The 14,365-nt window shown below is 40.8% G+C and overlaps 1 long non-coding RNA gene across 2 annotated transcripts in view; it reads left to right on the top strand.

The window, feature by feature from the left end:
- The first annotated feature begins 1,232 nt into the window (after positions 1 to 1,232).
- The window catches only part of LOC109491505, a 98,165-nt gene continuing 85,032 nt past the window's right edge, over positions 1,233 to 14,365 (top strand). For both annotated transcript variants that reach the window (XR_002144897.3, XR_002144898.3), the window contains exons 1-2: positions 1,233 to 1,417; positions 8,171 to 8,271. This is a non-coding gene — a long non-coding RNA (uncharacterized LOC109491505). The remainder of the gene's footprint in view (positions 1,418 to 8,170; positions 8,272 to 14,365) is intronic.

The raw sequence follows: 14,365 nt of genomic DNA, 5'->3' as shown, positions 1-14,365 counted from the left end.
GTTTCACATTCTAGTTATGTGACTGGCCTCAAACACACATGGATTCAGACACAGGTTTGCTTCAAAAGTAAATTATACTGGTTCTCGGTAATTCTAGCTCACTTCAGATGCGGCTTGTGTCTCCAACCCCCGTGGGACTACACATTCCTGTGCTTACACGGGGATTCAGAACAAGCCAGGATAGGTGGACACAATTTTTCTTTTTTGAGATTAAAAAGACACAAACATCTTTTCAAACAGAATCAGTCTTGAACAATGTATTCTTGAAGCACCCACCTTTAAAACTGTTCCTTGTGGAGAAAACCGTGAACAATATGACAAATACCAAAGAAGTAAAGAAAAAGACGATCCCATAAAAAATTTAGCCGAATTTTGGGACAGCTGGGTGGCTCAGTCGGTTAAGCATCCAGCTTCGGCTCAAGTCATGATCTCATAGTCTGTGAGTTTGAGCCCCACATCAGATTCTGTGCTGACAGCTTAGAGCCTGAGGCCTGCTTCGGAATCTTTCTCTCTCTGCCCCTCCCCTGCTCATGCTGTGTGTGTCTCTCTCTCTCTCAAAAATAAACATTAAAAAAAAACCATTTTTTTGAAGGAAATTAAGTCAAATTTTGAAGAGGAATGCCAGGAAAAATGACACAAAGTGCGGCTCTTACATTGCCAGAAGAAACCCAACCACAATCTTTGAATATCTTTGATTTTGTAACAAATCCCATGCCCTCTGAGCCTAAATTTTCTCATCTGCCAAGTAGGGACAATTGTACTTAAACTCACAGGATTAATGTAGGGATTAAATGAGTTAATGTCTAACAAAGTAGACTAGAAGTTCCAAAATTATTGCAAGGTTTGACCTATGGATCCTATTTCCCCTTCCCCACCCCCTGATTTTTTTCTAAACTTTGAATTAGTTCCAATTTTTAAACATCGAGTGTTCTCACACTTAAAAAAAAAAATCTACATTTCTGGCACCTCTTAGAAAACCGGAATCTCGGGGTGCCTGGGTGGCTCAGTCGGTTAAGCGTCCGACTTCAGCTCAGGTCACGATCTCACAGTCCGTGAGTTCGAGCCCTGCGTCGGGCTCTGGGTGATGGCTCAGAGCCTGGAGCCTGCTTCCGATTCTGTCTCCCTCTTTCTCTGCCCCTCCCCCGTTCATGCTCTGTCTCTCTCTGTCCCAAAAATAAATAAACATTAAAAAAAAAAAATTAAAAAAAAAAAAAAAAAAAGAAAACCGGAATCTTTAGCAATACTGTGGCCACCTTGCCCCGGGCTCGTCAGGGGCTGGGCTTGGCATAGGGCTGTACCTCCCAGGCAGCCGGTGTCCCTTGTTCTCCAGGCTCCCCTGTTGCCTGGCAACAGCGTTGGCTGCCGTGTATTTTCTGACCGTGGCGACTCCACTCACCCACTTTACCTGCCGGCCCAGGTAGGCCTTTGAGCTGGGGACTCGTGCCCTGGCATTTAGCGTCATTCCACTGTGCACTGGCTTCTCCTCGGGGTCAGGTCTGGTCGCGTTAGCCGCACAGAGGTGGCAAGGCTCGATAAGGACGGAGATGAAGGCTCTCTTTCTCTGGGAGATTTGCGTTCCGCTGGGATTTAGGGGCAGGCCCGTCCTAATCCTGTCACTCTGACCCTGAACAACCCCAGTAATGAGGTGAGGACTTTTTTGCAATCTGGGCAAGCTTTTAGCTCCAAACTATTTCACGGTTTTATTTCTCTCCATCTCCTATCGTTGCAACCCTAGTTCAAGCCACCATCATTGCCCAGATTCTCATGAGACCAGGAAAAAGCCTTAACATAACTTGGTCTTATTTTCCTAAGTCCTTTCTTTTTTTAATTTTTTACATCTAGTAATTTATTCCAATCACCTTTTTTTTTTTTTTTTTTTTTTTTTTTAACTGAGGTATAACTGCCATAACATATATCAGTTTCAGGTCTTTATTTCCAGTGGATAGTGTTTATTTTAAAATTAATCCTTCAAACTTTAGAGATAATGAATTCACATTTTTTTGGCTTTTTAACGTTTTCATTTGTATCTATGAGAGCATTTTTTCAAAAAAGAGCTCTTATTATTTTCCAAACTTGAGTGATAAACCATCTCCCAAGCCCACTGCTAAAGAAGTCTATTCTTTTTCTAAGAACATATTCCCCCTAAAAATACTTGATTAATTTAATAAATATAAAACATTTTGCTAAGGGATTTCACAATTTATTGACTGACTTCAATCCTACCCTTCTTATCAAGTATTTTTCTTCATAAATGTTCAAACTTGGTTTTTTTTTTTTTGTTTTTTTGTTTTTTTTTGACAGTGATGGTTTTTTACTTGTGGCTATTGTTTTGCTTACTTTTAACCCATATTTTCTTTACGTCTGAAAAGGAGAAAATGATCCAGAGAGATCAAGGACCATCAGTGGTCTTATGATGTGCTCATTCTTTCTAATTTTTCACTCTATGTCAATAGTTTTCTGCTTACCTCTCTTCTTGTTTGGATTTTTAGGTGTTGTAAACTTCGGTTTCTTAGTTTATACACTCTAAACTTCTGAAGGAAAAAATGACTCTATCCAATTGTATCTACATCAGTTTTCTACAACTTAAGCTGTCCCTTTGAGCTGCTGAGTCAAAATATTCCGGTGGGGAGGGGAGGAGAGCAACTTCTATTCATCTTCTTTTTCCTTGCACGGAGAAGGGCCAAATGCATTGCTAGTTATTATAGCTTTATTGAGGGTTCCATAGGATATTTTACAAAGATGATCATGTTGCATGCAGGTAAAATGGCTTTCTTTTTAATAGATTCCTTTGATTTCCTTGCTTACCATATTGTACTGGCTCGTATCTTTTTAAAGAGTAGTGTTGAGATTTGCTGACAAAGCAAATTCCAACACTAGGCCTCATCAGGAGTTATGCGGTTCTGGAAGTACCTGGAAGTCTGAGATAAGGTGCCAGCATGCTTGGGCGCTGGTTGAGGGCCCTCTAACTGGCTTGCAGACTGCTGACTTCTTGTATCTTCTCATGGCAGAGAGCAGACAGAGCCACGAGTGTTGCTGGTTGTCTCTGCTGGCTTATTTTATAGTTTTAAAATTCAAGGGTCATGCAGACAAATCATTGTGTGGAAAACTAGGGGTTGTAGAGGACACTTTTAGGCAACAGGCTTGAGCAATGGAACCCTGAGTACGGTAAAAGGGCCCACAGTGACCACTAGGCTGAATGAAAACAGGTTCATTATGGCGACCCACTTCAAAATAGCCATATGCCCTTGCTGACCAATTGGTTACTTAAACCCAGGAACAGTTAACAAAAAAGGAAAATTCCACTCATTACCATACCTCCTCACTGCCCCCTAACCCCCGCCTCCACTGCCTTATGGCAGACGGTCTCTCCTTTGCTGTCCTGCCTAATGCTCCCTTGTAGTGTATTCAATAAACATCTATCTCCTTTGTTCTGCTTTGGATGAATTCTCACTGCCTGTGATGCTGGCTTCCACCTGATCTGTTCACCCCACAGAGATTAGGCTGAGATACAGTGATAATTGTACACAAATTAGCAAGCTGAAGACAAAATATCACAGGCATTGGCTTCTCAGCTTTAAGGAAAGTTGGGGAAAAACCTGGATGGAGATTGCCCAAAGTTTGGAGCTAATGGTCTACAAACCCCTGTCTTGCCTCTGTTGGACTCCCTGGATGAGCAAGGAATTGTGAACTTGCCATTTTGAAATCTGGCTACTAAAAAGTCATTCTGGGGTTAACCCTCAAGAACAGGAAAGAACAGTGCAAGGCCTGACTGTTTCGGGGCACACTATGTGGTTACCAATCTGACAAAGTCCCCTACCTTCTGTCCCTGCAAAATAGCACACTGCTCTGTGCATTTGGTTCTATTTTAGTCAAGCCATCTGGCCTTGATAAAACCCTACTGGTGTCCTTTTCTGAGGCAAATTTGTGCAATGCCCAAGTCTTGTTTAGAGTCATTGGATGCTTAGCAACACTTTGAAGAATCAGAATATCCCAGTGCTGCTTTATGTGAAGGTTCAATGACTGCTTGATGTGACAACATCCTCCGGAGTGCTTGCTACAAATACAGATTTCCTAGGTCTCAACTCAAGCCTCCTAAATCAGAATGTTTAGGGTGGATTCTAGGCATGTATTTTATTTTATTACGAGAGAGAGAGAGAGAGAGAGAGAGAGAGAGAGAAAGAGAGAGAGCATGTGAGCAGGAGAAGGGCAGAAAGAGGAGACAGAGAATCTTAAGCAGGTTTCACACCCCGTGAGGAACCCAATGCCGGCATGATCCCACCTCTGTGAGATCATGACCTGAGCTGAAATCAAGAGTCCAGTGCTCAAGCTACTGAGCCATCCAGGTGGCAATCTGATCCTGTACTCCCCACACTTAAATTGCTCCAATGACTTCCCATTGCTTCTAGGACAAAAACAAACTCTATGTTTCTGTGGTCTGTGAGGTCCTACCTAGACTGGACATTGCCTGCTTATCTCCCATGAGGCTGTCCCTCCATCTCTCAGCTCATCCCCAAATAGCCATAGAATTCCATCTATTTTCTGTCTACAAGAGACTCATTTTAGACCTGAGGACACCTTCAGATTGAAAATGAGGGGATGGAGAACTATCTATCCTGCTACTGGAAGTCAAAAGAAAGCTGGAGTAACCAAACTTAATATCAAACAAACTAGACTTTAAATTAAAGGCTGTAACAAGAGATGAAGAAGGGCATTATATAATAATCACAGGGTATATCCATCAGGAAGAGCTAACAATTATAAATGTCCATGCACCAAATATGGAAGCCCCCAAATATATAAAACTATCACAAACATAAGCAACCTTATTGACAAGAATGTGGTAATTGCAGGAGACTTTAATACTCCACTTACAACAATGGATATATCATCTAGACACAGGATCAATAAAGAAACAAGGGCCCTGAATGATACATTGGATCAGATGGACTTGACAGATGTATTTAGAACTCTGCATCCCAAAGCAAAGGAATATACTTTCTTCTCGAGGGCACATGGAACATTCTCCAAGATAGATCACATGCTGGGTCACAAGACAATCCTTAATAAGTATAAAAGAATTGAGATCATACCATGCACACTTTCAGACCACAATGCTATGAAACTTGAAATCAACCACAGGAAAAAGTCTGGAAAACCTCCAAAAGAATGGAGGTTAAAGAACACCCTACTAGAGAATGAATGGGTCAACCAGGCAATTAGAGAAGAAATTTAAAAATATATGGAAACAAACGAAAATGAAAATACAACAATCCAAATGCTTTGGGATGCAGCGAATGCAATCCTGAGAGGAAAATACATTGCAATCCAGGCCTATCTTAAGAAACAAGAAAAATCCCAAATACAAAATTTAACACCACACCTAAAGGAAATAGAAGCAGAACAGCAAAGACACCCCAAACCCAGCAGAAGAAGAGAAAGAATAAAGATCAGAGCAGAAATCAACAATATAGAATCTAAAAAAACTGTAGAGCAGATCAATGAAACCAAGACTTGGTTTTTTGAAAAAATAAACAAAATTGATAAACCTTGAGCGGGGCTTCTCAAAAAGAAAGGGAGATGACCCAAATAAAGTCATGAATGAAAATGGAATTATTACAACCTATCCCTCAGAAATACAAGCAATTATCAGGGAATTACTATGAAAAAGTATATGCCAAAAAACTGGACAATCTGGAAGAAATGGACAAATTCCTAAGCACCCACACACTTCCAAAACTCAAACAGGAAGAAACAGAAAATTTGAACAGACCCATAACCAGTGAAGAAATGGAATCAGTTATCAAAAATCTCCCAAAATATAAGAGTCCACCAGACATTTAAAGCAGAGATAATACCTATCCTTCTCAAGCTGTTCCAAAAAATAGAACGGGAAGGAAAACTTTCAGGCTCATTCTATGAAGCCAGCATTACTTTGATTCTCAAACCAGACAGAGACCCAGCAAAAAAAGAGAACTACAGGCCAATATCCCTGATGAATATGGATGCAAAAATTTTCAACAAGATACTAGCAAATCAAATTCAACAGCATATAAAAAGAATTATTCACCATGATCAAGTGGGATTCATTCCTGGGATGCAGGGCTGGTTCAACATTTGCAGATCAATCAATGTGATACATCACATTAATAAAAGAAAAGATAAGAACCATATGATCCTGTCAATCGATGCAGAAAAAGCATTTGACAAAATTCAGCACCCTTTCTTAGTAAAAATATTCGAGAAAGTCAGGATAGAAGGAACATACTTAAAGATCATAAAAACCATTTATGAAAAGCCACAGCTAATATCATCCTCAATGGGGAAAAACTGAGAGCTTTCCCCCTGAGATCAGGAACACGACAGGGATATCCACTCTCACCACTGTTGTTTAACATAGTGTTGGAAGTTCTAGCAGCAGCAATCAGACAACAAAAGGAAATCAAAGGCATCAAAATTGGCAAAGATGAAGTCAACCTTTCGCTTTTTGCAGATGACATGATATTGTACATGGAAAACCCGACAGACTCCACAAAAGTCTGCTAGAACTGATACATGAATTCAGCAAAGTCGCAGGATACAAAATCAATGTACAGAAATCAGTTGCATTCTTATACACTAATAATGAAGCAACAGAAAGATAAATAAAGAAACTGATCCCATTCACAATTGCACCAAGAACCATAAAATACCTAGGAATAAACCTAACCAAAGATGTAAAAGATCTGTATGCTGGAAAGTATAGAAAGTTTATGAAGGAAATTGAAGAACATACAAAGAAATGGAAAAACATTCCGTGCTCACGGATTGGAAGAATAAATATTAAAATGTCAACACTACCTAAAGCAATCTACACATTCAATGCAATCCCAATCAAAATTGCACCAGCATTCTTCTCGAAGCTAGAACAAGCAATCCTAAAATTTGTATGGAACCCCAGAAGACCCTGAATAGGCAAAGTAATTTTGAAGAAGTAGACCAAAGCAGGAGGCATCACAATCCCAGACTTTAGCCTCTACTACAAAGCAGTAATCATCAAGACAGCATGGTATTGCCACATAAAATTCTAAATATGAACATGGCTTTCCAGTCATCATGAAGGTCTGTTTGCCCAGGTTGGAGGATAGAACTATTCTATAAAACAGTGTGTTAATGTGATTTATAATTTTTCAGTATTTAGACATACCTGAGTCTACATGTATATACTCTTCCTTGGATCCCCATAGTTAGCAGTGAGCAGTGCTGTGCTGGTAAATGTTTCACAATCAACTCTGGCGGGGGGTGAGGGTGGGTGGTGCAGAAGAAGCCCTGATTTGTAGCTGGTTTCTTCCACGTGTGAATACCCGACCGCAGGGAATCCTGTGGGATGGGTGACAGGCTGCCACCCAGTGGGGAGCTGGGAAAGTCTGTGAACCAGGGCTCTCAGCAGCCAGTCAGCCCTGCGGCCCATTGCTCAGGGCAGGCCTGATGGCCAGCTAGCAAGTGGTACCAGCAGAGTCTGCACCCAGGCAGTCTGGCTCCAGAAATCTTCCTCTTTGCTCTACTGCTGCTCAGCCCTCTCTCTCCCAGGCCCACAAAGTCAGACCCTGTGATGTATGGAGGTGTTGTTGCATCAAGCTCTGCTTTGGGTCCTGGGCCCTAGACACCAAGTCCTAGTTTCAGAAGATGCTGCCATGGCCGCAGGCATAGAGAAGACTTTCTGGCTGAAGCAAGGTAGCCATGTCTCCCTCAGTTGCAAAACTTCTTGCTTATGCTGTGACTTTCTTAACTTTTCAGTTTATTCCAGTTCTCAGAACTCCTAGAGCTTCCTGGCCCCTGCCTGCTTGCTTTGCCTTTCCTGTCTCAGCTTGGTGGCTTTCACTTATTTGTCCCTGCGGCTTGTCTGACCATGGTCCACTGGGGTCTCTAACACCTGAGTAGGAGTTTCACACTGTGCATACTAGATACTTGGGTGTTTTAATGGGTCAATTATTTTCCTATTAAATGGATACTCACATGGGGAGGAGTGCATATAAAATACTTTGACCTTATAAAGGGATTCTATTCTTGACAAACTTGGGAACTCCTTTTCTAGACATTTCAGCTTTCACCAATCATTTTAGGAGAAAATTAAATCATAATGTCCAAAGCATCCATTGTATATAATAAATTAACTTCTCTTCTGTGCATCTAGAATGGTACAATCCTTGGAAAAAATGAAGAAATAGTGCTTCTCAGACTTCAGTGAGCACATGGACCACCTAAAGCTCTTGCCAAAATGGAAACCCTGAACCAGTAAGTCTGGGATGCAGTAGTTATCCAAGTATGACCATTGGACCAGCATTGCCTGGGAACTTCTCAGAGCTGTAAATTCACCCCAGGCCTACCAAATCAGAAAGTCTGGAGGTAGGACCTAGCAATCTGTATTTTAGCAAACCTCCAGTGATTTTGATGCAGCTAACATTTAAGAACCAATGTTCACAAGTATTACTGCAAACCTGAATGTCTGTCTAAGAACATGAGAACCCAGGGAGGTAAGGAACTTCCTGAAAATGGGGAGGAGAGGCAGAGGGATGTGGTAGCGGCCTGGCAGTTTGGCAAGAAAGCTCACGGGTTACAGCTTTTCTCCAAGTATAATTATTCAGCCGAAATTGGAAGTCAGCCTTGTTCTAATTGTATCGTACCACAATGGTGGTTATATTTTGCCACCAATTAAAGTTGCTCATGACCCAGTGAGTTTCCAAAGCTATGTTCCATTCTAGCCTCCATTCCAGAGGTGAACAGATAGCTTCCTGTGATTGCTTTTCAAGCATCTCCTGCAGAGAGATATGAGCCTCCTGTTGGCCTTCCTCATTTGCATGTAGAATATCTTTTAACAAAGATGATTCTGATTTCCAGCACTTGGTCTCTCTGCTTCCCCTCTGCTTCCCCACACTATGACCTGCATGCTAAACAGAGCCCAGAGGGAGCACATTAAATGCATGGAGAAGTAATGCCATGAAGGCCAGCAGGATTCCGAACCAATCTCATTATACAATCGTTTTTTAAAATTGAAGTATGATTGACATACAATATCCTATTAGTTTCAGGTGTACATCACAGTGGTTCAATATTTTTATACCTTATGAAATGATCCCCATGATAAGCCTAATTATGATCTGTCACCATACAAAGTTATTACAATATTTTGACTATATTCCCTATGCTGTACTTTACATTCCCGTGATTTATTTATTTTATAACTGGAAATTTGTATCTCTTAATCTCATTCACCTATTTTGTTGCTTCCCCCCAAGCTCCCCACCTTTGATTGCCAACAGTTTGTTTCTCTAATCTATGAGTCTGTTTCTGTTTTGTTTGTTCATTTGTTTTGTTTTTTAGATTCCACATGTAAGTAGAATCATATAGTATTTGTCTTTCTCTGTCTGGCTTATTTCACTTAACACAATACTCTCCAGGTCCATCCATGTTGTCACAAATGGCAAGATTCTATTCTTTTTTAAATTAAATTGTATTGGATGTGCAATATTCCATATCTTTATTTATCTGTTGATGGGCATTTAGATTGCTTCCATAACTTGGCTATTATAAATAATGCTGCAGTGAACATAGGGTAGCATGTATCTCTTTGAATTGGTGTTTTTGTTTTCTTTGGATAAATACTGAAAGTGGAATTACTGGATCATAGGGTAATTGTATTTTTGATTTTTTGAGGAACCTCCATACTGTTTTCCATAGTGGCTGCACCAGTTTACATTCCAGCCAAAAGTGCACAAGAGTTTATTTTTCCTACACATCCTCACCAGCATTTGTTATTTCTTGTCTTTTTGATACTAGCAATACTAACTGGCATGAGGTGATATCTCACTGTGGTTTTGATTTGCATTTCCCTGATGATTAGTGATGTTGAGCATGTTTTCATGTGTCTGTTGGCCATCTGTATGTCTTCTTTGAAGAAATGTCTATTCAGGTCCTCTGTCCATTTTTTAATCCATTTTTTTTCCTACTAGTTACTCCAGACTCCTGAGACCCTCCAGTATTTTGCAAAGCTATAATGCCTAAATTTAGGACCGTTTGGAATTCAATAGTGCTAGAATATAATCAGGAAAAAATTCAGCTTCTGACAGAGAGGTGTTAAGAGAATAGATTTTTGTCTTCGAAGAAACACCTTGAGTTACTTGGCTTTTCCATTGTGGTAGCCCAGACTGTAGGTGCTGTGAACTGAAGATCTTTGACTCTCTGCCTGAGGGGTTTCGTCTGGTAGAGGGAGCATGCTTGGAACTGTCGGGAGATCATATCCTTAGAAGCAACACTCAACAAATGACAGGTGGGGAATTAGTTGATAAAGTCTGTGTCCTTGCCTCTTGGCTGGTACATCTCTGAGGAGAGTCCTGCTCTATCCCCAGAGCACCCCAAATGAACTGCACTCCAGTTACCTACTATGGAAACTGGCTTAATAATATACCTTTTATTGCTTTCTTTCTCTTCCCTGGCTACTTTCTTTCTAAAAAATGTTTATTTGGGCGCCTGGGTGGCTCAGTTGGTTAAGTGGCCGACTTCGGCTCAGGTCATGATCTCATGGTCCGTGAGTTCAAGCCCCGCGTTGGTCTCTGTGCTGACAGCTCAGAGCCTGGAGCCTGTTTCAGATTCTGTGTCTCCCTCTCTCTGACCCTCCACCGTTCATGATTTGTCTCTCTCTGTCTCAAAAATAAATAAACGTTAAAAAAATTTAAAAAATGTTTATTTGAGAGAGAGAGAAAGTGCAAGGGGGCAGAGGGGCAAAGGGAGAGAAATAGAATCTTAAACAGGCTCCATGCTCAGCACAAGCCCAATGCAGGGCTCCATCCCATGACCCTGGGATTGTGACCTGAGCTGAAATCAAGAGTCAGATGCTCAACCAACTGAGCCACCCAAACGTCCCTCCCCAGCTACTTTCTTATTCCTTTACTGGTGTTTTCTCAGATCACCTCTCAAACTATTTGTCCTTGAATCTTTGTCTTAGAACCTTGAGTCTGTCTCTCAGAATAACCAAACTGAGACAAGGATAACCAAAATATTTTAGGTGGTGTGCCCAATAAGGGAAAGGAATAGCTTTCATTCTTTCTTAACAATAAGAAGCAAACCACTACCTTCAGGAAAATAATATTAATGAGTTCATTTATCCATTTTTTACCAAGCATTATCAGGTGCTTACTGTCTACCTGGAGCTAAGGGTAAGTCTAGAGAGGTTGGGGCATGATTGGAAAAGGCCTGGAATACAAACCTAATGCATTTGAACCTTTTTGTATCAAGAGGAGCAAGGAGGTGATATAATCAGTGTTGGACAATGGGAAGCTTAATCTGGCTCTGCAGTATGAATTGGAGGGTAAAATTGGGCAACAGAGCCTCATTACAAAATTTCTGGAATATTTTTAGTGTATGTGCTAAAGAATACTTTTCAAAAAGCTAAATATATGACCCTTATACAAATATAAAATAAATGTGTCAAAGATTTTATTCTACTCATTAGGCAGCCATACCTTGTTAAAACTAAGTCAAACGAGAAGTTGAGGAACAGAGCTTTACAATAGTCAGAGCAAATAAACAAAAAAAGCCAAAATGAGTTTGTTCATAGATGTGAAATTGGTTAATACCCTACAAACAAAGGGTGTTGGGGATTATCATTTTTACCAATGGAAATCAGTTGTCTCACTATCAGATGAAATTTGCATTTGTCAGGCATCACCTGCATTGCTACCAGTTTCCTACCATTAGCCTTTTCCCCTGAAGGGTTGCAAAATGGTCTGGTCAATATATTCTGAAGGAATGCCCAATCATCTCTTTTGCTTATTTTCAATCTTAGGATAATGTTTCTAGGCAGTCTCCGCCTTTGTGATTATAAATAATGTGCAAGGATTATTTTTGATCACAGAAAAGGCTGCTCTCATTCGATTTGGCCTGATAATTTATGAGGTGCAGTAAGAGTGTTAAATAATCATACAGGTTGCTTTGGGCTTGCTTTGCAACTCTAGAGCCATGCGGTATTGGGCAACCATATGGAGCAGGAGTCACAATTAGACTTTGGAATGTATTATTTTCTTTCCTATTTTGAGGCTTGGAAACCAAGCCCAAGAAATTCTGCCTGCCACATTTAACCTGCAGAACCTGTAAATTTAGTCAATCCCTCTGTTTGTGAGGTCCTCTCAGGGTTTTAGGCACCCTGGCCTGCCCCAGTGTGAGCTTTGTTACCACCTGTGAGTCTAGGGCCTCATCAACCAGGCAGCAGGCCAAATCTTCCCAGGAGAACTTTTAAGGCATTGGCCTCACATATAAAGTCAGACCCTTAGCAGAGGGTCTGTTGTATGTGACTGGGTATAGGAATGACTTCTAGGTATATACTGATGTGATAATTCTTTTTTTTTTTTTTACAATGTTTTTAAGTTTATGTATTTATTTTGAGAGAGAGACAGAGTGTGCACATGTGCAAGCTGGGGAGGGGCAGAGAGAGAGAGGGAGAGAGAGAGAATCCCAAGCAGGCTCTGTGCTCTCAGTGTGGAGCCTGATGTGGGGCTCGAATTCATGAACCATGAGATCATGACCTGATCCAAAATCAAGAGTCTGACGCTCAACCGACTAAGCCACCCAGGAGCCCCATGAGGTGATAATTCTTTGTGCAGGAAAACCTGACATGCCTTGAAATCTTCCAGGGCATGTGAAAGAAAATGGATAGCTTCCTAATTTGTTAATAAATCTAAGAAACTCACATACCTTTACTAATAATGAATAGTAAAGATAAAACTTTTCAAAACTATCAATAATAATAATTAATTTTAATCAACCATGATAGAGAAGAGAATAAATTAATGATGAGGCTCAAGATATACTATCCCAAAATATACCACCTTGGAATATCATATATCTTAAACTGAAGGAGTTTAAGAAAACAGTAGAAGCAGGAGGGGTACTCTGACTTGCCCCATCTCGCCCTTCTTCCTGGAAACAGGTCCTAAAATCCCCCGGTGAAAGTTACCTTTCCTGCACCAGGAGGAAGGGAGATATTCTTATCACCAGAGACAGGGAAGTTGGAGCCTAATAATGGGTATAAAAGCAAACCCTGTTAATCTAACCCTTATTTTCCTAGGTATTTCATCATTTCCAACCCCCTGCCCAAAGCCCTCTGTCTTGTCAATTCCTCACAAATTTATTGTTTCTTTGTCCAAAAGTTTCCTGCTCTTGGGTCACCTGGGTGGCTCAGTCAGTTAAGCGGCTGACTTCAGCTCAGGTCATGATCTCACAGCTCGTGAGTTCAAGTCCCGCGTTGGGCTCTGTGCTGACAGCTTGGAGCCTGGAGCCTGCTTCAGATTCTGTGTCTCCCTCTGTCTCTGCCCCTCCCCTGCTCATGCTCTGCCTCTTTCCATCTCTCAGAAATAAATACACATTAAAAAAGATTTTTTTTTTAAATCTTCCTACTCTGGGCATTTCAGGACCTCATTCTCTTGTGAAAGCCCCCAAGTACATGCAGAAATTTTATAAAATGTGCCTGCTTTTTTCCTGTTAATCTGTTTTTGTCAGTTTAATTTTCAGACCCAACCAGAGGCCTCAAGAGGGTCCAGGAAGACTTTTTCCTCCCAGACACTGTCTTTACATTTTCTCCATAGGAAATGATGTTGCCAAATGGCCATCTGAAAAAAGAGATAAAAAAGTTCCCAAAAATGTAGGGGAAAAAGGTTGTAGAGGTGATTATTTAGGTGTAGAGAGCAGTAAATTAATAAAAATATTATATTGTTTTTCTCAATATTATGACAGGTGTGGTATTTGTCATAACAATTGTATTTTTTTCACGTGTTGTGATCGATTTTTTTCATTCTAAACAACTATCAATGTCTTAATTTCTATATATTTTCTTAAAGAGAGTCCTCTAGAAGCTTTAGGGCCCCCCAAATTGGGTCCAGCCCATCTGAAGCCTTGTCTCTTCCAAAGACTGTGTCCCAGGCCAGGGTGGGGGTTTGGGGCTCACAGATCTCTCATCTTTCCTACCTCTGGAAATCTCTCTCCTGATACTTTCTTGGGGACTCTGCTCTTCTCTGCTCCTCTCAGGCTGATTTCTTTCTTGAGTTCCGGTGTTTTCAAAACTCAAGAGGCTCCTTCCACTTGAAGCAGTCCCTGTTTTCTTCTCTATCTACAATAATCCCTGAGGCAAGGAAATATTGACGCCAGTTTAGAACTGCAGGAGAGACTTGTGGAAATCCACAAACTGATAACCTCAGTGAAAGACTCCGCTGCCTGGGCTACAGTGATGCTCAGACTGTTTCAATGGTCCCGTTTTATCGGTCTTTGTATGTAAGTAGGTGGTATTTACATAAATTACATCGTAATGTAAATCATGTGTTGAGTCCTGGGGAAAAAATAT

This window comes from Felis catus, chromosome C2, assembly GCF_018350175.1.
Source record: "Felis catus isolate Fca126 chromosome C2, F.catus_Fca126_mat1.0, whole genome shotgun sequence".
In the NCBI taxonomy this organism is placed as follows: domain Eukaryota; kingdom Metazoa; phylum Chordata; class Mammalia; order Carnivora; family Felidae; genus Felis; species Felis catus.
Note: the sequence above shows the minus strand (reverse complement) of the source record. Positions and strands in the feature narration are given on the sequence as shown.